At 39.7% G+C, this 20,594-nt stretch overlaps 1 protein-coding gene across 5 annotated transcripts in view; it reads right to left on the bottom strand.

The window, feature by feature from the left end:
• gpat2 (glycerol-3-phosphate acyltransferase 2, mitochondrial) overlaps positions 1-20,594 on the bottom strand; it is a 111,404-nt gene that overhangs the window by 33,294 nt on the left and 57,516 nt on the right. The window lies entirely within an intron of this gene.

Here is a 20,594-nt window from a genome sequence, read left to right as displayed (position 1 = left end):
TTAAAACAGACTTATAGTACAACACTATTAACACACAAATCCATTTTACAAAACCACATAATCCCCTATGTTTTAATGAAAACCAGCTCCTGCACAGTGTCAGCATTCATGGTACATTTTTCTTGACAAAGGCATTCGTTTTGCTGCACCAAAATTAAGCTCTTCAGTTGATACAGCCGAGAAATGACAATGTACTATAGTTTATATTGTGACCTTTACTTGTTACATCATGTGTTCCTGCACTTATTTGTTTACAGGTGTGCAAAGATGGTATTTGGATTTGTTACTCATTCTGTTGCAGTAAAATGAAAAACAAAAGCTAAATTTTTCAGGATGATACAGCAGGTTAATCTCAGCTGTCATCTGGATCCTAATTCATACAGTAATTACTTGTATTGAAGGTGTTTATGCTTAATATGCCTGATTAATCCTCCTCTGGGGACAGTGGCAGTGTGCAGACTGTGCTTGGCTGACATCTCCCCGACCCTCTTGCTAGATTTGTCAGGACGAATCTACACCTTTAATCGACACCTTTTCTAGGCACATCCCACAGTATTTTTTGGCAAATATCCCAATACAAGCCCTTTAATCTGAATCTGCCATCAATGAGTCCGATCTGCCTTATAAATCTGGCACATCTTATTTTTCACGAGTTTGTTGATCCAAAGACTGAAGGTCCTGTTTCAAAACCATAAAGTGGAAATGAAAAGATGACATGAAAAAACTGTTAAGTAGGAGAATGTGACCACTCAAATCGTTGTGAACCCATCAGCAAGGTAGAAGACCTTTTACTTAGTTGGAGTTGTTCGCAAAACAAAAAACACTTAATCCACTTAAGCATGAGTGGATACAGCGAGTTACAAACTGATGCTTCTTTAACCTCATAATTAGAGTACGGTCCCGGGCTTGCAGGGAAAAAACCCACAAAAGGCAGAAGTTTCATTTTTTAACTAAATAATGTTAATACGTGATAGCTGCTTAATGATTGTTTAGTGGCAGAAAACAAGTTGCTCTTGGTTACTAAGGGGCGAGATAACAGAAATGCTTCTGTCAGAGCTAAGTGAGTCCGTTGCTGCGTCTGAAATTGCATACTGTGCACAAAATATGTGTGCCATCGTTCATCATATTTTTTGCGTGAATAAACAGCATCTTTTTCGGACGCACTGAATTGTTAACTGACGTGCTATTACCGCGTCGCTTCCTGACAGACTCTGAGCTGGCTGGAGACATGTAACCATGGTAATCCGTGCCAACCTCAAGTTACCAAACGATGATTTGTGAGAATCATAAAGTATGAACTAATTGAAATAATGTATTAAAATTCTTGCCAAGTGGAATCTTATACTTGATGTATATGTAGCTGTCTGTTAAGATAGTTGTCCCTTTTTTTCCTAATGTAAAAGTAAATCAGGTCCAACCCAGCTTTACAGGAACAGCGGTGTTCTGTCCCAATTCAGGGCGATGTGGTTCACTTTCACACTGCTATCTGTAGGATTTAGATTCTATCTTTATCTTACAGTTGTCAGTTGTCAGGCTGTTGTGTGCGAGGCAACGAGAAAAAAAGACCCAAAGGCAGACAATGCATGACGACAGAAACGGTTTTAGGGTAGCAACCGTATGAGATTTTCATGGTATCATAACCACCTCAGAAAATATCAAGTCTTCACCATATTACATTATTGTTATGGTTATGATTATGATGATGATTATGATGACTCATATGCTTATTATTATTGCCACCAGTTACAATGATCATTAAAGGATTGAGAAGAGGACATGTTGTATAACTGAAACAATGTTAGTTTACATATTAGCAGAATGATAGCTTGTTAAATAAACTAATAAATTAAAAATAACATCCTATAATTAACAATTAACATAGACTCTACGTGCAAGACAGTACAGACTGCTCGTCTGTACCTTTAAAACACACACGCACACGCACACACACACACACACACTTTCAATAGCGTATACATGGCTAATATACACTGTATGGTAATCTGGAAAGTTTTAATACAGCTGTATACTGTTTAACCCTAACAGTTCATGAGTTCAGGGGGTGATCATGCAAAAGCTTACAGGGGGTCAGAACAGAGCGAGCGGCATGATTAATTAATGTTTAACATTCACGTATTCACATAAGAGTCAAAATGCCAGCATATAGAACCTGGTTGTCATGGAATTTTCCTGCTCAGGCACTATTAATGTGCGTATTCTATTTAGCTTCTTCAGTTTCAGGGTCCTGGTATTGTATGTGTGATGCCTCACTGTCCCACTGTCACAGCTTAGTGGGACACAACAGACATCTCTAAAGTTAGAAGTAACACCTGTGCTTTTCCTCGTATGACGGTTGAGACCAAATCCTATTAAAGGCTGATTTTCAGATTTGTACATTTACTATTGTTGTTTTTTTTAAGACATGTTTTATTGTTGAAATATGACAGACGTGGTTGGATTTGATGTTTTTGTCCCCTTTGGGTGACCCCGCTCATCAAGTCACAAAAAGACAAGGCCCAGACAGAATGATGGAAAGATCAAACGTTTGTGTGACATAACAACAAAAAAAGAGAATTGCTGTGACTTTTGATGTTTCTTTCATAAAAACAACATTAAAGCTTGCACAAAAGCTGTACACGATTATGACTGAGGGGAAACAGGAGGGGGGAGAGATGGGAGGCAGGCTCGGGAAAAAGAGATATCAGATTGTTTTCCACTAACAGGATCTGATGGTAATTACACTTCTCGTTGTGTTTTTGACTCATAAGATCTGATGATAATTACGCTGATCACTGAGCCGTTTCTATCTGATACTGGTAGACGAAAAAAGGCTTCTACCTCGCACTGGATTCACAGAGAGGGTGCTAATTACACCTCAGACACCCGTCATCTCTCACCCTTCACACCTCCATATTACTCCCTTTCTCCCGCCTTAAGACAGGTTTTTCATCCCTCGCCGTCAGCCATGATGTTTTATTAAGCTCTGTGGGATTCGAGACACCTGAGCCGCCCTGCCAGGGCTCAGCAGATTCAGGGGAAAGGTGAGAGGCGAGACACCTGCAGCCGTGCTTCTCTCAAAACAAATATGGAAGCTGTAGGCCACATGAACACATTCAAGAATGTGGAGAAAAATGAGCAGAAAAAGCCTTTCAAAACAACATGATGCAACCTGATGTCTTCTGCAACTTTCCTATTTGGTAATTGAGTCATGAACCAAAAATATTCATAAGTGTTGGCAGCTTTTATGCAATACTTGGGAAGAATTTAAGGGTTTTCCCTGCCATCTACCGTACACACCGCTGTATTCGTCATAAGTTTATTGGCCCTGAGCAGAGGGAAAATAAATCAATAACACAACAATTGTAGTAAATAACATTTTGAAGCCTTGAGTCAGCGATTTCGCCGTCGCCATCTTAGGTTACGGCTATGTCATCATGTTTCTTTTACAACTGATAAACCGAAGTTACCATATTAGGAATGCCGAGGAATGACGTAGCGACTCCCTATACGGCTCCAATAGCGGCAGCGACCTGTCAATCACAGTGAAAGTAGCGTCATTTTCTCATAAACTTCCAAACACTTCTTCTTGTAACCGGAAGACACGCCCCCTGCTGGTCAGTAGAGAGAATGCATGTTTATAGACATTTCAGCATTGGGTCAATCGGCAGAACCGGATGTTGCCACCTGGGCTGAGCACACCTGATGCCACTTACCAGCCGTTACTGTTGCATTAGGGCTTGAGCATCAGCTGGTTCAGGTGTGTTAGAGCAGTGTGGACTGGAAAACAGGTAGTTAGGGGTTTCTGGAGGTCTGGACCATTTTAGTAACTAATATTATCATCTCACAGATGGTATCGCTGAATATGTTGTCCTATTTGCACTGATATGATATGAAATCTATTTGATGAATTCAATGCAGAAAATGGGCAATTAAAAAAAAAATAGTGTCTTTTCTTGTCCTGCAGGACACTTTCCTATTTTACCGTGGCAAGCATCACAGTGTGTGTGACAAGAAGCTGTTAATCAGCTAACACAGCAGCAAATATGGCAAAGAAATGTGTCAAACTACAGCTCAAGGTGAGAAATGTAACAGCCACTTCACTAACAGTTAAAAATATAAACCTGCACCAAAGATGGACAGATTTCGAAACACAAATACGCCGTCTAAATTGATAATAATCACATAGTTACTCAAAATTCCGAGAACATCTGATCAAATCCTCAGTTAAATCAAACTATTGATATAATCAGATTACTCTGTGTTTGTGTGCATGCATGTAAACATTGTCAGGATTTAACTGGAAATGGTCATTTCTTTTTTTCTCTGTAATTCCATTTCAAATTCTGATCATTTTCTTCATGTTCTTAATCAAATGAGAAGATAAGCAGTACTTTATTATCGTCAATCACATAATTCACAAAAGTACGCTTTACCCTGTGCTTTTCTCATACTGTTTATTAATCGAACTACCAGAAAACATGCTATATCTTGATATATGTTGTTGTAAAGATACCAAATTACCGATATCTGGATAGCAAATTTTGGCCATATTGTCCAGCCCTAAGCACAGGTCACACATTACTCATGACTTCAGAATAAAATGCTACACAGCAATCAAAAAAGTTTACAGAGCGGAATCGAGAACCCGGTTTGGGATGAGCGACAGATGTATGCCCTTGTTGATGTGTATCTTCAAGAAAAGGACACTGAGCACCCAACACACTATATATATATATATATACATATATATATATATATATACATACATATATACATACATACATACATATATACATACATATATATATACATATATATACACACATACATATATACATACATATATACATATATACATACATATATATACACATATATATATACATACATATATACATATATACATACATACATATATACATATATATACACTCCCTAATATCCAAAATAATCCAAAAAATCTGAATTTTCATAATAAATGTTCATGCACTTCTTTGTATAGATGCAAAATCACCCATCAGACCTCTCAGAAGGCTGAATCATTGAGAAAACAATGTAAGCCTGTGTGATCAACACCAGCCACCCCGTAACATCCACTTATCATCGTATTAAACTCTCTTGACTTTCTCAACAAACATTTACTTCATCTTTGAACCAGAGCTGCCCTCCTCCTGCGGCAACAAAGACGAGCTGTACGCCACCTGTTCTGCAAAGGAGGCGCAGAATACACTGATCCAAGTGAAGGCATGTAGAGCACGAGTGTGCCGTCATAGAACGGCGAGCGAAATTCTTCAGCGGCTGAAAATAATTTACGGAGAGAAACTCACTGAATCTTATTCAGTCAGAAACGCTGACTGTGACGTTTTGAAGCCACAGACTGAAGAGAGACATGCAGCTAGGATATCTGGGGGAAACATTCACCCTGAGTGGATGCATTAAAATAATCTTTAACAGAATGGAGTTGTTTTTCCTGAAAGTCTGGTGTGTTGCAGTGCAGAAGGATAAGCAGCATGGCTGGATTAAAGAAAAGGGACAAGCTTGAGCTCTTTCAAAAACTTATCACAGATGTAAGTAATTGGTTGTGTTTCAGTTTGAGAGCGGCTAAGAAAGCTTTAAGCTAAGGCACGTTTAAAAAGCAGCTGAGAAAAGGGCTGCAAATAACACTATTTTCTGTTACCAATTACTATTACATTTATCAATAAATCATTTGGCCAATAAAATGTCTGTTTCATTTATTGACTATGTTCCCATTATCCGGTTTCTATTTTTCTAAACTGAAACTTTTGCTGAACTGATGTTCCTGTAAAAGAGCAGGTTAAACTCACCCAACTCTCCCTGTATAAAGAAAGGGTCAATTATTATACATATAATCATTTACAGTGAAATTTGAGAATTTTGCTGAAGTTTAGAGTTACACGATTACTTGATTATACAGCAGATTCATTTTCTTCAGCTTAAACGGCTGATGAAAATGACAGGGCTGCAAATAACATTTATCTATAATTAACGTTTGATTGATAAACTAATTGTTTGCAGTATAGAAAGTAACATCCTAAAATGTCTTGTTTCGTGTTACAGTCTAAAACCCGACAATATTCCGTTTAAATTGTAGAAGGCGTTGAAGAAGCTGGAACCAGTTAAGATCTGTTCTTTTTGCTTAAATGACAAATCAATTAATAAAATAATCATTTCAGATGTAGAAAAGTAAACAGCTTTTTCACCGTCTGCCACCATCTGGGTTCAATTCAGGCGGAATCTTCTGTCTACTGATGTCTATAATTCAATAACAGAAAAAAATGCTTCACTGGGATTATTAAAGTGGTTTCAGCTGTCAGCACATCTCTGCTGCCCCTATGATCTCTGTACGCATGAAGGCAGAGAGCACACACACACACTGTCATTTACAGACACACACACAGAGATCCGCAGATTCTAGGGGTTCAAGTAAGGTGTGACAGAATTAAATTATAAAACTATGATGAAAAATGTAATGAACAGACAGTAGGAGAAACTGAGTTCAACTGGGGAGCAGGGCCGTGCTTGTGTGTGTTTGTCTGACCAACAGATGAATAATGGGAGACAGAGTGCTGTTTAATTATCCCTATTTTTATTAAAGGTCACAGGAGTTATGGTGATGGCGTACAACAAAAAAGTTGACAGCAACTTTAAATCAGACCAGTAACAGACAGCAGCAGACACACTGACACGCTCAAGGCTTTAGTGGCACCATGTACGAGCTGGATTTATCTTCGCGAAATAGGAACTACTCTGAAAAGGTGAAGCGGCTCAAGCTGTGAGTGAAATGATGAGGGGCTGAGGGCTACGAGATCACGTCAAAATGAGCAGCGCAGATGAAGCATAAGGCCACTGGATAGCGTAGAAAGATATACGAGCTGAAGGGTGATGCAGCGAGTGCCGTGACGGATGATGTGGGTTCAAATCATCGGGAGGCATATCACTGCTTTAGTGTCCTCATGCAGTATATAAGGCTCAAAAGGATCCATAAAGCAGTATGTTATATTACCAGGTACACACATTTCATTCAGTCTTTCAGTTACATTGAATTATTATACCATTATCATATATCAGTCATATACAGATCATATTTTCTTAATTTTAGCTGCAAGAGAGGGGTGGTCGCATGTGAGAAACAGATTTTTGGGGGATTTTTTGGGGCCAAACTCGAAGCAGCGGAGGCCGTGATATCAGGACTTTTAGTAACTTGTATGAGTCGGACACATGGATGCATTCAGAAAGCTGGATACTACACCATCTCAGTCTTGCTGCCAGTTTGTCAACGTGGCTACTCGGGGATCCGCAATACAATAAAATCCCCACCGGCACAAATAAATAATTTTCACCATTACAGACCTCCATTAAAAAAGTCTGTAAATCTGTTGACAAATCTGTTGACAGGACACCTCCAACCCGCAAGTCCATGGAACATTTATATTCGTAAAAAACTCTAGGGGAGCCTAGAAAAGCCATTTTTATTTTCATGTCAATTTAAAGCCAACAGGCTGAGCAGGAATGGGCAGGTCGAGTCACAAGGAGAAACACTAATGAGCATGTGAAGAGGGGAGCACAACCTTGGAGAAAAGCTGGAAGATAAACACATTTATGGCAAAAAAAAAAGATTTAGTTCACTGAAAAAAAACAATTTTGAGCCCAGAATCCACTTCTTGTAATACATCCATGATCAGGCCATAAAACTCCAGACTTCACACTTCCCATAATGCAATGTCAGGGAATTACAGCAGGGTATTGCAGACTTTAGAAAGCTCCCCCTTATTGAACCGTTTTGTCTTGGCTGAACTTTACAGATATATCATCCGAGTGCCCCTTTAAATGTGTAAATGTATTACAGGAAACATGATAAATATAGAATCAATATTCAGTGAAATATGGGTTGAAACCAAAGCTTCTGAGTTGACCTTAAGGTGAGATTGGATATGTGTTTTGAACACACTTTCAATCTCAATTATAAATCCTTAAAGTAAAGAGCTAAGCAAAACTGGAAATGTGAACATTTTCATGTTGATGGGCAACTCTGCTGAACAATATCTTGGGATTGATTCCAAAGCTCTGGAGTGGACCTTGTTTTTGTCAAAAAACAAATTTTGTTCTATAGCACTGTTTTGTTAAGCCCCCATCACAACTAGACGCATTACTAGAACCTCACCACACACAAAACCATTGTTTTTCTATGCTACCCCGCGCCTGGCATGCCTTCCTCTGTTTTGCTCGTCAATGTCAGCCAATCAAATCAATTAAGAGGCGGGCTTTACTACTTTAACCCTGCCCTCCTGTTTTAATGCCGGTAGATGTGGTAGAACATCCATCCATCCATCCATTTTCCGTAACCTGCTTATCCAGTTAAGGGTCGCAGGGGTGCTGGAGCCGATCCCAGCTGTCAATGGGCGAAGGCAGGGTACACCCTGGACAGGTCGCCAGCCTATCACAGGGCTGACATATAGAGACAGACAACCACTCACACTCACATTCACACCTACGGGCAATTTAGAGTCTTCAATGAACCTTAGCTGCATGTCTTTGTACTGTGGGAGGAAGCCGGAGAACCCGGAGAGAACCCACGCTGACACGGAGAGAACATGCAAACTCCACACAGAAGGTTGTCCAGCCTTGGAATTGAACCCGGGCCCCTCTTGCTGTGAGGCGACAGTGCTAACCACTACACCACCGTGCAGCTGTGGTAGAACAGACAATGACAATGCAGACAAAAGGTTGATATTAGTGGTTTATAATAACGATGACCTATATCATTTTTCCCCGTCTTCCTCATCAACCAGAAGAGCAACAGCAAGAGCCTGACGTCTGCTTTAATCCATTTTATTTCTGGTAATTACATCTGATGTCTTAGTTGTGAAACCCCCCACCCACCCCACTCCACAGGCTCATCAGCTGTTTTCCCCCGACGCGCTTTGCCATGGTTGTTTTTTTTTAAGCAGCCGCGCCTGTTGCAACACATCTCGTGTGATCGAGGCCTTAGGAGGGAGAGAGATTACTAGTTGGTCTGTGTGCTCTACTGTAGATGAAAACGTGGCAGGGAGCTCTTGGAAAACGAGGACAACGTGAGGGTAAACATGAGGGCAATCCAGGCACTCCACAATTTAAGACCAATGCGGACGGAAAGTTCTTACATGTTTGACATAAATACCCGGACAAGACCTACATTGGATTAAACACGGTGGCTCTTTTAAGGATTTAGCCGGTATAATTACATTTTTAAAAATATTTCCTTCCAAGTTGCCCTCAGATTTGACGGTGCCTGGATTGAACTTCCTGTTGGACTTTTAGTTGTTAAATCATATTGCTCTGTTACTGTAGTGTAGTCGCTCCACTACCTGCCCCACATCTTAAGCCCAGTATGATGAATATTGTTTACACTCTTCATTGTTTTTTATTATATTCAATATCACATATTATTGGTAACTAATATTGCCTTTATACTAACCGACAAAATTAAAGGCTTTTCTATTTACAATATACTGATCAAAAGTAACACCAGTGATAATCCATCATATCTGTTTGTATCTAAATCAAACTATGCTACTTTTGTAGGTGTATACCCATTAACAGGTTAATGTGGATGTGTATATGATTCTGCAACATGGTTTACAAGCCCACGGAGGAAAAGAGAAAGAAGGCGATTTATTGAGGTCCCATGATTTTTACTTTAAATCTAATACAATCAAGGCTGAGGGCTCTGTGGTTCAGAGTGAGAGAGGCAGACATGTGAGGGTCATTAGGTGGGCTCCTTCGGTGAATATTCTACGTGTGTCCCCCCCCTCTCTTTCTCCCTCTTAAGGAACACAATGGTGTAACTGTTTACTTTTTTTTTTGCCAAACTCCATCACTTCTCTGTGAAGTGAAAAACACCAATACTTTCTCCAAGGCTAATTCTCAAAACAGTGTGCAATTTATTAGAGTCTTACGAAAACAAGGCAGCCACGTAGCCAACGTACCCACAAAAATATTTCATTCCGGAGGCAAGGGAACGGACACACCAATTGAGAAGACGTGAGAAGAAAGGGAGAGAATGTTTGTTTTGTGTTAACGCAGATTAAAAATTCATTTTAAAAACAGCCTTTAAGGAAGCTTGATTAAGTTGGTTGGTTCATGTCAAGCATTCGAGAAATTATGCACAACTGTTTTCATTGTGAGATCATAAGTTCAGATATTAAAGTAAAAACTCAAAGGACAAAAAGATTCTTAAAACCATGTCCCACTGAAGCAGGGACATAAAAACAACCTGTACTTATGTTGCTATAACCTGGTTCCTGGTGTTAATGAAATATAATTCAGGGATTATTAGGCTTCAATGGAAGCAGTGACCCTTCATTACACAACAAAGGTCAATTCATTAGAGAGGACAGAATTATTAATTTGTGAAGTGATTGTTAAACCGCTATTAAGTGATTAATAGAAGAGCTAGAGATTCAACCCTCTCCTTCAAGCCATCCACATTCCAACACCGAAAGAAATGTCGTGGCCACCGGCACTCTTCAAAAATGCACAATTGTATCATTGTATCGTATTTTATAAGAGGACATGTGTGCTGAAAGTTAAGCTGACTGAGTTAGTGTGGTATGGTGACTGGAAAGATGTAGGCACATTCCAATTCAAATATATATTCTTCATAATTAAATGACAGTGTTCACAATAAAACAGTTATTGTTATAGAACGATATGGAACGTACACTAGCAGCTAGTTTATCTTTTAATCACAGGGCAGCGTTACAATGATAGTTCCGCCCTTCCTGTAAGTCGCTTTGGATAAAAGCGTCTGCTAAATGACTGTAATGTAATGTGTAATGTTCCTGTTTCCGTGAATGTTCCGCCCAACGTTTTTTATGTAGCTCCACATGTCGTCTAGTAGGTTGATTTTTTTTTCTTCTTCTGGGGATGAGAATTGCTCAATCCAATCCTCCATAGAAGTCAACATTAAATGTTTTCAGTTTGTAGCAGCTTTAAGCAGCTAACTTCTTTACTTTGGCGGAAGTGATTCCCTCATGATCCCGTCGCTAAGCAACCATGATGACACAGTGGTCCACAATTTTTTTTTATTTCTCAGGAGAGGAATGATACTGAAAAAGCAAAGGAGTCAGACATAATACGATACGGAAAAAAATGATTTGGGGGAAAATGTAAACGGAATCTGGAGAAAATGTAATAAAATTTGATCTATTAGGTCCATGGAGCGAGACCTTTCTCTCTCTGTCTCTCAAAAAGCATCGCTGCCATTAAGAATGGTTTTGATGCAAAATATACAGAGGCGATTATTTCTCATTTTGGTGTTGTTTAAACCAATTTGTCAAACCCATAAATACTGCACGAGTTTCTCTTGTTCTTGCCCCGGCGGAGCTTTGTTAGTCGTTTCATGTTGCTTTGAAAACACATATCAAAGCGCTTATTGCAATGCCTCCTTAATCTCAGGCGAAGACGGACGTTTGGCATTCAACCTCATATGACCCAGCCTTGCGTCACTCCTTGTAATTGAGGTTACATCAACTTTTTCTACAACTTTTTGTATACTGTACCTTCCTGTGTGTAGCAGTGGGGGTTGAAGTCTTGAGGGACTTAGGATGCTCAGCTTCAGCACAGTTTATTTAATTTCTCGGGGGACTCCACCAAAAAGCTGTTTTTTTATTTCTTCTCAGCTCACTAGCCTTATATGTGATCATGTCAGTTTATACACAGCTGATGTAAGGTAAAAGCAAGCTGTTCAGGAGGGTTTTGTTATAACCCAGGCAATCAATATCCATCTTACCGAGATTTTTCTTGGTCGTCATGATGCTGGATGTGGGAACAGCCTCTAGTAGTACACTGCAGAGAGCTGTGTAGTGCATTATGGGATTCTGAGGTGGAGACAGTAGCCTTGCATATAAATGCATATACATTTTCATATTTTTAAAATGTGAAAACAAAGCTTAGTCGTGAGTTGATTCAAGGTCGTATTGATGGGGGGCTTGTGTGCCTAGGAAGCTTAAAGTCATTCTAAGGACTGGATAATTCAAGGATTTATAGCGTATATGTTGGCTTGTACGCTGCTGCATAATAAAGGACTGCATCAATGTACAAGCTGTATTTGGGACACCCAACAGGGTTATTATTAATTATTAATTATTTATAAAACTTAAGGTGCTTTATACAAGATTGGGAGCATTTCTAATGCCTCAACGTGGCGACAGCTGAGCTGGTGGCTCACAGCTAACAGTGCAAACTACGGCAAAGCGGCTGGCGAAGCTAAGATTGTTTACTTGAGGGCGGAGCCAGAGGGTGAGAGCTACGCTTCTGTGACGACACCATTGGTCGGAACGGCCTTAATAGTCTGAATATCAAGTTTTGCAAATTTCATTAATTCATTTATTTTAATTTTAATGAATGAATTGTCTCCTCTGTCTATATATACTGTGTGATGTTTTGGTCGGCAGCCCCTTTTTATTTTCAGGCCTTTTTGCGTGGCGTGGAGGAGTGTAATGATGGGTGTAAGCAGCAGTGCATCCACATTTTGTCCACGGTAGAAACAGCAGTACAACAACAGGGCTGTTTACTTGAAAGATCTTTTTTCATTTTTCTTTTATTGACTCTTCTCTTGCTGTGTGCCCAGTTAGGTACTGATGTAGAATCATAAGGATCCAGAAATGAAAAAGAAAAAGAACAGTGAAAAGCATGAGAGACCATATAGTCTGTGTCTAGGTTAAACAAGAATACTACTTACAGGTATGCCTGTCTACAATTTAATGTCATAGATTGATAGTAGTTATTTATTTCAACATGTCGGCTTTTTGTGGCTTCTGGTGGTGGTTTTGTAGTTTTAGTTTGTACTGTAGTGTTTTGTAGTTCTGGATGGCTTGTGTTGGGTTTTGAATCATTGTTTTGGGGTATATTTGGCGTACTCTGAGTGCCACATATTTAGACATTGGTAAACGGAGTCATGGCCTCTACTTTTAGAACACCTTGTGTATGTTTTAACTCAGAAAAGTGGTATTTAATTTTTTTTTTTAAAGTTCTGTAATGGCCCTGTGAACTACAGTCTACAGTTACTTCTTTATTGAAGTAACCCTGTATTACATTCTGTTCAGCATCTGTTCAATTTACCTCCAGTTGCAATAGAAAGACAGGGCAATAGGGATGACAAGGAGAACAGAACGAAGAAGAGATTTGATTCTGTGGCTTCAGTTTCCCTGTGCAATGTACTCCTCGTCTGAACAACTTGACACTATCACACCCTTCTGCTGCTCTTTCTAGCTCACTGCAAATAAAAAAAAATTCTGTTCACTCACTGAAAAATGTGTGCTGCAGATCGAGCAGCCATGATGGACTGGGCTTTGAAAACTTTTTTGTGTCTTTTGGTCGGCAAATTCAGAGGCGAGTCACTCGTAACGGCGTTGGACAATGTCCCAATCCAAACTGTGCACATTCAAATCTCCACAACAAGATGGCGTTGAGTAAAAATCACAAATTGTACTGCTGAGTCGACAAATGATTCTGCTGCAGAAGGTCTACACAACTTGAAGGGATGGCATAAGCAATTCCATGCATGGGTAAGCACACAGGAATCAATTAGCACACCATCCCCTATAATTTACCATATTCCCAAGTGTCCCAGCACTACTGTATACACACAAGCAATAACACGATTGATGTCATAATTAGAATATTTTATATATAATTCTACTAATTTTCACAACAGTGACTAACAGTTTCAGCCCGGCCCACAAACACGAGGCTAATCACCTATAACTACATGAAATAGGCAGCACTGTACATTGTGGAAAATGGGGCGGAGAAAGAATATGGTAATGCTTATGTAATCCTGCTTGTGCAAGCTAATGCATAACGCGGATGTGAATGAAACTCATCAGTAAACTTGGTCAGATGAAATGAAAGAGGGAGCTGAAACACAGAGCTGCTCACCTGGTCCTCCACTTAATATCTGCAAGGCTAATGTGATGAAGAGCTCTTAATAAAGCTGCACATAATGTAGCTTAAACAGAGCTGCGCACAGTACACGTGCACATACAGCAGAATCGGAGAACGCAAAACTGACAAGTGATGGCGGAACACAGAAGCAAGCAAACTCCACAGGTGTGTGCATATTTTCTTCAAAAAACACGACAACCTGAAGCCTTCGCTTCTCCTACTTGAACACTTAGTCTTGTTTCGCCCCCCCCTGCTCCCTTTTGTCTCTCAACCAGCTGTGCAGATAAACAACAAGGAGCTCAAGTGGAGAACAGAAACATCCCCGATGGCTGCCGGGGGTAAGAGCTCCTCTAATTACTCTACAAAACAGGGCCTCTGTTTCTTCTGTCTTCCCGCCTTCCCCCCTCTCTCTCCTGCTGCTCCTAGACTCTGCCTCTATGGCTCCCCAGTCTCTGCACCACTTCTCGCCTCTCTCTTGAATTTTTAACCACCGTGTCAAACAGCTGAAGGATCATTCTTCTCATTCGCTTTTGTGATGTGGAGCGCACGACTTCCCATCGCAACCTGTCTTCTCCTTTTGCTCACAGTCTGCTGTCTTTCCTTCCATTACTATTCTGTTCCTCTCTGCCATCCTTCTGGCCGTGATCTGCCCCATCATCAACCGTCTGGTAATAACAATGGTCCTCCTCTCCTCTTTCCCTTCATCTCCAGTTTGCTCTTCATATTACAACAAATAGTTAAGGTGGTTGTTACAGTATCTGGGACTTTTCTAAAAAAGCTTTTGGTATCGGCACCTAAACCAAGAACGGTTAATATCCGATTGGTTGATTCCTGTTTCGGAGCATTTGTCAGATAGATAACTCACTAAAGTTCCAGCAAAAGCCACGGCTTTTTTTAAATGTAACTGCATCCTGAGGTATTTTTGAAGTAAAGCCTCACTACTGCAAAAGAATTCCTCGACATTGTGACCCTTTTTAGTTAATTACATCACGTTGTATTCTGTTCTCAGCAACGCTCTCCTGACCTTAAGAATGCTTGACAGGCCTCCCGCCCCAGGCTACAGCTCTCTGAGTGACAAGGCCTCAACCGTAGCTTTACAAATCAAACCGCTGTTTAAAATTGTCAAACATGAGGCAGCATCACATTTCCTGTTGTCATATTTCCATGTCCCTGTCGGCAGCCTCACTCTGGCATCACAGGCTCCACTGTGGTTCTGCCGTTTACGGCCGCAAAACTAATCAGAAGTGGGCGTCACAAAGTTTCTCAGAAATTTGACCCTGACAAGTGAAATTACACTGGAGACATACAAAACATGGATGCACGCAAAACTCCCCAAAGGAAGTTTTCAATTAAAAAAAACAACAAGTCTGAAATTCCCTGTTTAGTCGGTTCGGAGCATCTCAGCACAGGGGGCCCCAAGCTTGCAATGCACCAGTCGCCTGAACCAACTGCCTCACTTACTGCATTTTAATCAACAACACCATCTCCAGTTTGGGTGGAGCTAGACAGGAACATAAAGTGCCTCTAAAGCTGAGAGGTGGAGACTGGGCATCCATGATGGATTGGATCAGTGAAAAACACTGCGAGTGACTTTGTGATTGTATTTCATCAGCTGGTACAGATTGCTCTCTACTGGAGCGTCCAGACTTTCTCCCCCGCATAGGTATGAAACTTTAAAAACACACCTACACAATAATTCACCTGGAAGGTTTAAATCTCCAATTCCAAACGAGACACTCGAGGAGAAGAATGGTGCTCTACCAAATCATATGTGAGGAAACTTTAAGAAATATTATGTAAAGTACTGAGGACAGTTCTAGACAAATAACGCAATTACAATGCAATAAAATTCTCACACCCAAAACCATTCCTCCCCCTAATGTAATGACGAACTGAGTGACTGATAACTGTATGTGTGTGTACAATATTGAGTTTAGGGAATAGAGTTGGCTGCCTAAGCTTTTTTTCCTTTTTTCACACACACAGCCACACAAAATGTAAAGAAAGTCATGGACTCATGATGTACGCATGTATGTTGCACTTCTGTGTGACCTCGTTTGCATTAGAGGTGTTCCAAACACATCTGAACCGCAGATTACTTCCATTTAATTTCAATTAATTATTCAATATTTATTTTCCCTGCTGGAAAAGCTGTTGTTGCCCTTCTCCCAAACCAAGCTTTGGAGTTTGATTGACAGATGGTTCATCCAATCGCCTGTCAAGTACTTTTTGAAAGTGCCTGCCCTTTTCCAGATGGTTTCCAATCATTGTTTTCGGAGGGTTCTATGTAACAAACCATCTGGCGGGGAAGGTGAAGAGTAACATTGGCAGCACCAGAGCTAACAGATAACGTGAGGAGGTTACATGTGCTCAAAATGAGTATTGGGCGAAGTTTTATTATAACGTTAATATGTGTTCAAATGTTGAAGGAAATGTTCTGACCGCAATTTAAAATAGATATTAAAGAAGGAATTATGACTTGTTTAACTTCCTAACACCAGCTCTAAGCAGCAAATAATACTTCATTAAAGCTACTGATGCCAGTTTTTTTATAAATAAAAATACAATTTTATGGACTTAATATTTTAACTGTGTTTTTAATGCAAAAAACACTATAGATTACTATAACAAAGTAAAAGGATAACATTGAAATATTTGGTGGTTTACCCTGACTTAAGTGCAGTTTAAATTAATTTTTAGGATGGGGGATGAAAATAATAATCTGGAGCTTTTCCCAGCTGCTGTAACAAAACAAACAACAAAAACAATCGTATCGGCCAATACAGCTCATTGTTGATCGTTGATCGGTAATCGGTACGGCAGCAAAAATAAACGTGATCATTGAATCTCTATATGTGCTCCTTTTTCTTATACTGATCTGATCTGTGACTCAAAACTGCGATACGATCCAAACCGTTGCACCCATTGTTTGAATCCTAATTGCATCTTTTAATAGAACACAAAGTTATGTTGAACAAATAAGGTGTCTTGCTTTGTTCTCTGTAATACTGTAATCACCCAAGCCTTACTTCCAATTGAAAGAGCTGGGAGCCAAACCAAAGACGGACCTTGCCATGTTTCCTTTCTTGTTAATGCAGTGCATAATGTAACTATAGGTACGGTTATGAAGAGCTGCAGTCAAACACTTAAAACAAAACTGAATCCAACACATCTTGTCCCCTGCCTAGGTCATGTTTTAATATTACAGAGTCTCTGCTCCTAGTAGTTCTTCTGTCAGAAGCACTCAGAGAAATAAAGCACACTTAATTCGCTGTCACACTCTTTCTATTGTTCTCTTCACTCATTGCAAAAGCTCTCCCCTTGACTTCACTTTGCTTTCAAGACAAAAAGACTTCTTTCCTCCTCCTGTGTACTTTTACAGTTTTTCTCCCCCCTCCACCCCACAACTGTAAATCACTTTTATGCACACAGAGAACATTCAATCCTATTTTCTTTCATCCCTCTCACTCGGTTCCTCTGTCTCGACGAATAACTCATCTCTGCACGTTTGTTTGTTCAATTATTTTGTTCATGCTTTCCTATCATCTTTCTTCTCTCTTCGTTGCTTTTTATCTTTACGCCGCTCACTCTGCCAATATCTCTCGCTCTCCGTCTCCTGCAGGTTATTTCTCTTCCAGGAGCCAATCTAGCTGTGATTGATCCACTCATCTCTTCTGCATTAGAGTGCCAGAGGAACAAAACCGTAGTGTTAACAGCACCAATAAAACTGATGATGGTAATAAAGAACCACACTAGCATTATCTGCGCCGTTGATATAACTAATGGAGACCCGAGTTATCGCGGACGGATCCCTCGCTTTCTGACTCTTTCCCTCACTCGCTCAAAAACAAATAAAGCACACATACACTGTGCAGTGAAAGTAAAATCTATTTAACAAGGCAATTTATGAGATGATCGCGCCATAACTTTTTTTAATTCATGAGGTTTCTTTCTAGAGACTACCAATCAAATTAGCCCCGATTCATTGTGGCTCTCAGGCATCGGCAAGATTCCCAGGATCCAAATGCTGCCTGCAAAAAGCTGACGGCCAGGAAAACAGTTTGATAGAACGTGTTATTGAAATGAGGTCCAATGCTCTTGTCTCAGCACATTTCACTCATCGGGTCTTAATCAATGGAGTTTGCGTCGTGGCCAGAATGAGCCCCCTCATCAGTTTGTCTGAATGACAAATGAATCCTTTAACTATTGGCAGTATCACCTCAGACCTTAAGACAAATACACTGTATACTGTAGGCCTTTGGGATTGTTTTAAAGTATCCCCTTATTATAATCAGAAAGCTGGCCAGTTTGCTATTGTGTTGTCAGTCTCAATCCATTACCACACATTGAAGAAGAATAAAGTATGTACTTTGTGCCACACAATAGAAAAAATGTTAAACTATGGAAAGATAGGAGACTATCCATCATAATATTGCTTGGAGGTGAATGGTTTAGTCAATCATAAGTAATCTGCTATTATGTTGAAAATTGATTCATTGTTTAAGTAATTCTTAAAGCAAAAACACCCCAAAAGTGCTGCTTTTCTCTGTTTTATATTAAAGTAAACTGAATAGGTTTTAGTTTCTGGCTGTTGATCGGACAAACAAGACAATTAAAAATGTCAACTTAACCCTGGGGAAACGATGGGGGGCATTTTTCTCCACTTTCTTTATCAACCATAAACCAACCAACGATTGATTAACTAAAAGCGGGAAAAAAAATCGGCAGATCAACCAAGAATGAAAAAAGTTGGTTGCAGCTCATAATGTTAAAAGTTCAATCTGAATTGTAACATAACATTACGGCGCAGAGGCATAAAAATGTTTACAAGCTTACTTACTTAATTATAGAAAATAAGTATCCAGTCTACTTATCCTTCATATTTTCTACTGCATCACTAATGTGACTTGACTGATAAATACATTTCTTACCAAAGTAACAGAACCAATTATTTTATAAAATACTTTATTTTTGGCTGAAAATGCACAATGCATTCTGTTTACATGCTTTATCTATTGATGATCTCCATCAAAAAAAGATAATCTTTGTCAACAAAAAGGGTAGGCAAAGGGGACCAATAACAGGAGAGTTGAATCAATAGAAAAGCCCTGCACCTCATACCACCTTAAATAATGCAGTTTCTATTGAGACTAGTACTTGTTTGTGTGCTGACTCAGTCCTATGGTAATTTCTGTATGTTGTAGTAGTGTTGTATAAGACCACATTATACTGAAGGCTGTTTCTACCATTTCATTTACAGGCTTTATGTACTTTTCATTGACTAACCCTGGCCTCACAACGTGATAGAATCCAATACCGGCTTCAAAAATTACCATAGAGCTGAATCGACATCCCTTTTACAGCACTGTTTGAATTACCATGTTCATAGTTTCTGTGTGTCCTGGTCACTCAGTGTTTGCTATATGGGTGTATATGGTGTTTGCTAAAGATAGCGAAAGTTCAGTAGCAATGGCTATACATTTTAGTTTAGTATAAAATAAAAATATAATGCACTTTTTAGTCAACAAATCATACTAAATGTCAGTACATTTTTGATTGGGAAAAATGAATGTATAGGGTCTGTGCATCATGTTCAAGGTTGGAATCAATAATGATACACTCCTGAAAATGACCAGAGGCCCTGCAAGGTAAAATACAGTTTCATTTTGTGTGTGTGTGTGTGTGTGTGTGTGTGTGTGTGTGTGTGTGTGTGTGTGTGTGTGTGTGTGTGTGTGTGTGTGTGTGTGTGTGTGTGTGTGTGTGTGTGTGTGTGTGTGTGTCATTCTAGGAGAATGATATCATAAAACTCCTGGCCTGCAGGTAGACAGCCCCAGCCTCCCTGGATTGATTTGACCAATAATTCTAGCAACAGCTCATTTAGCTGAGACCCAATTCTATGCTTCCCATCAGTCGGCCCGTTCCCCATCTTCATTCCCTCTACCTCTGATTCCCTCCACCCTCATAGGTTTGAAACTTTGAAAAGCAGGCTAAATTAAAAGATGCAATCAATCAATTTATATATATATTTTTTTAAAGATGGGATGAATCGTGGCAATTTGATGCTAGTGGATTTTGATGAGAAGAGAAGTGGGTGTAGTGTAAATGTCCACACCTCTCTCTGCTGCAGGATCAGAACTTGGACTTATTGTCAGACCAATACCTTCTTAATGCAATATGAATGCATGGGTCTTTGCATTTTTAATAATGTTATGAGAAAGCCAAATGTGGGAGTCTGGTTTTAATTGAAGGGGAAATATCCAAGTATCAGCATTCACTCTGCCATTTCACCACCTCAGAATCGGAGGGATTACCTCATCCAACAATAACTGTGAACTAATATTTAAAGACAAAGCAGGTTAAAGCAGTTTTGATTCCACAAACTGTGGCATCACCGGTTTGCTCAAATGAGGCATTTTCAAACTGTGGGATACGTGAGGCTTTCCTATACATCAACATGAACCCTTCCGACATTTGCATCACTACGAATTTTGAAAACACATTTTCTCCTACGCTATGGCAGAGAGTCTACATTTAATAATAGAAAGAGGGCTATTCAGTTGCATAAACATGATTTTTTTTCTACAATGCCTACTTTTAATAGTTGTTAAAAGGTTCAGGGGTTTTGAGGGGAGATGAGTCACACCATT

The sequence above is a fragment of the Anoplopoma fimbria genome, chromosome 13 (assembly GCF_027596085.1).
Source record: "Anoplopoma fimbria isolate UVic2021 breed Golden Eagle Sablefish chromosome 13, Afim_UVic_2022, whole genome shotgun sequence".
Lineage (NCBI taxonomy): Eukaryota > Metazoa > Chordata > Actinopteri > Perciformes > Anoplopomatidae > Anoplopoma > Anoplopoma fimbria.
Note: the sequence above shows the minus strand (reverse complement) of the source record. Positions and strands in the feature narration are given on the sequence as shown.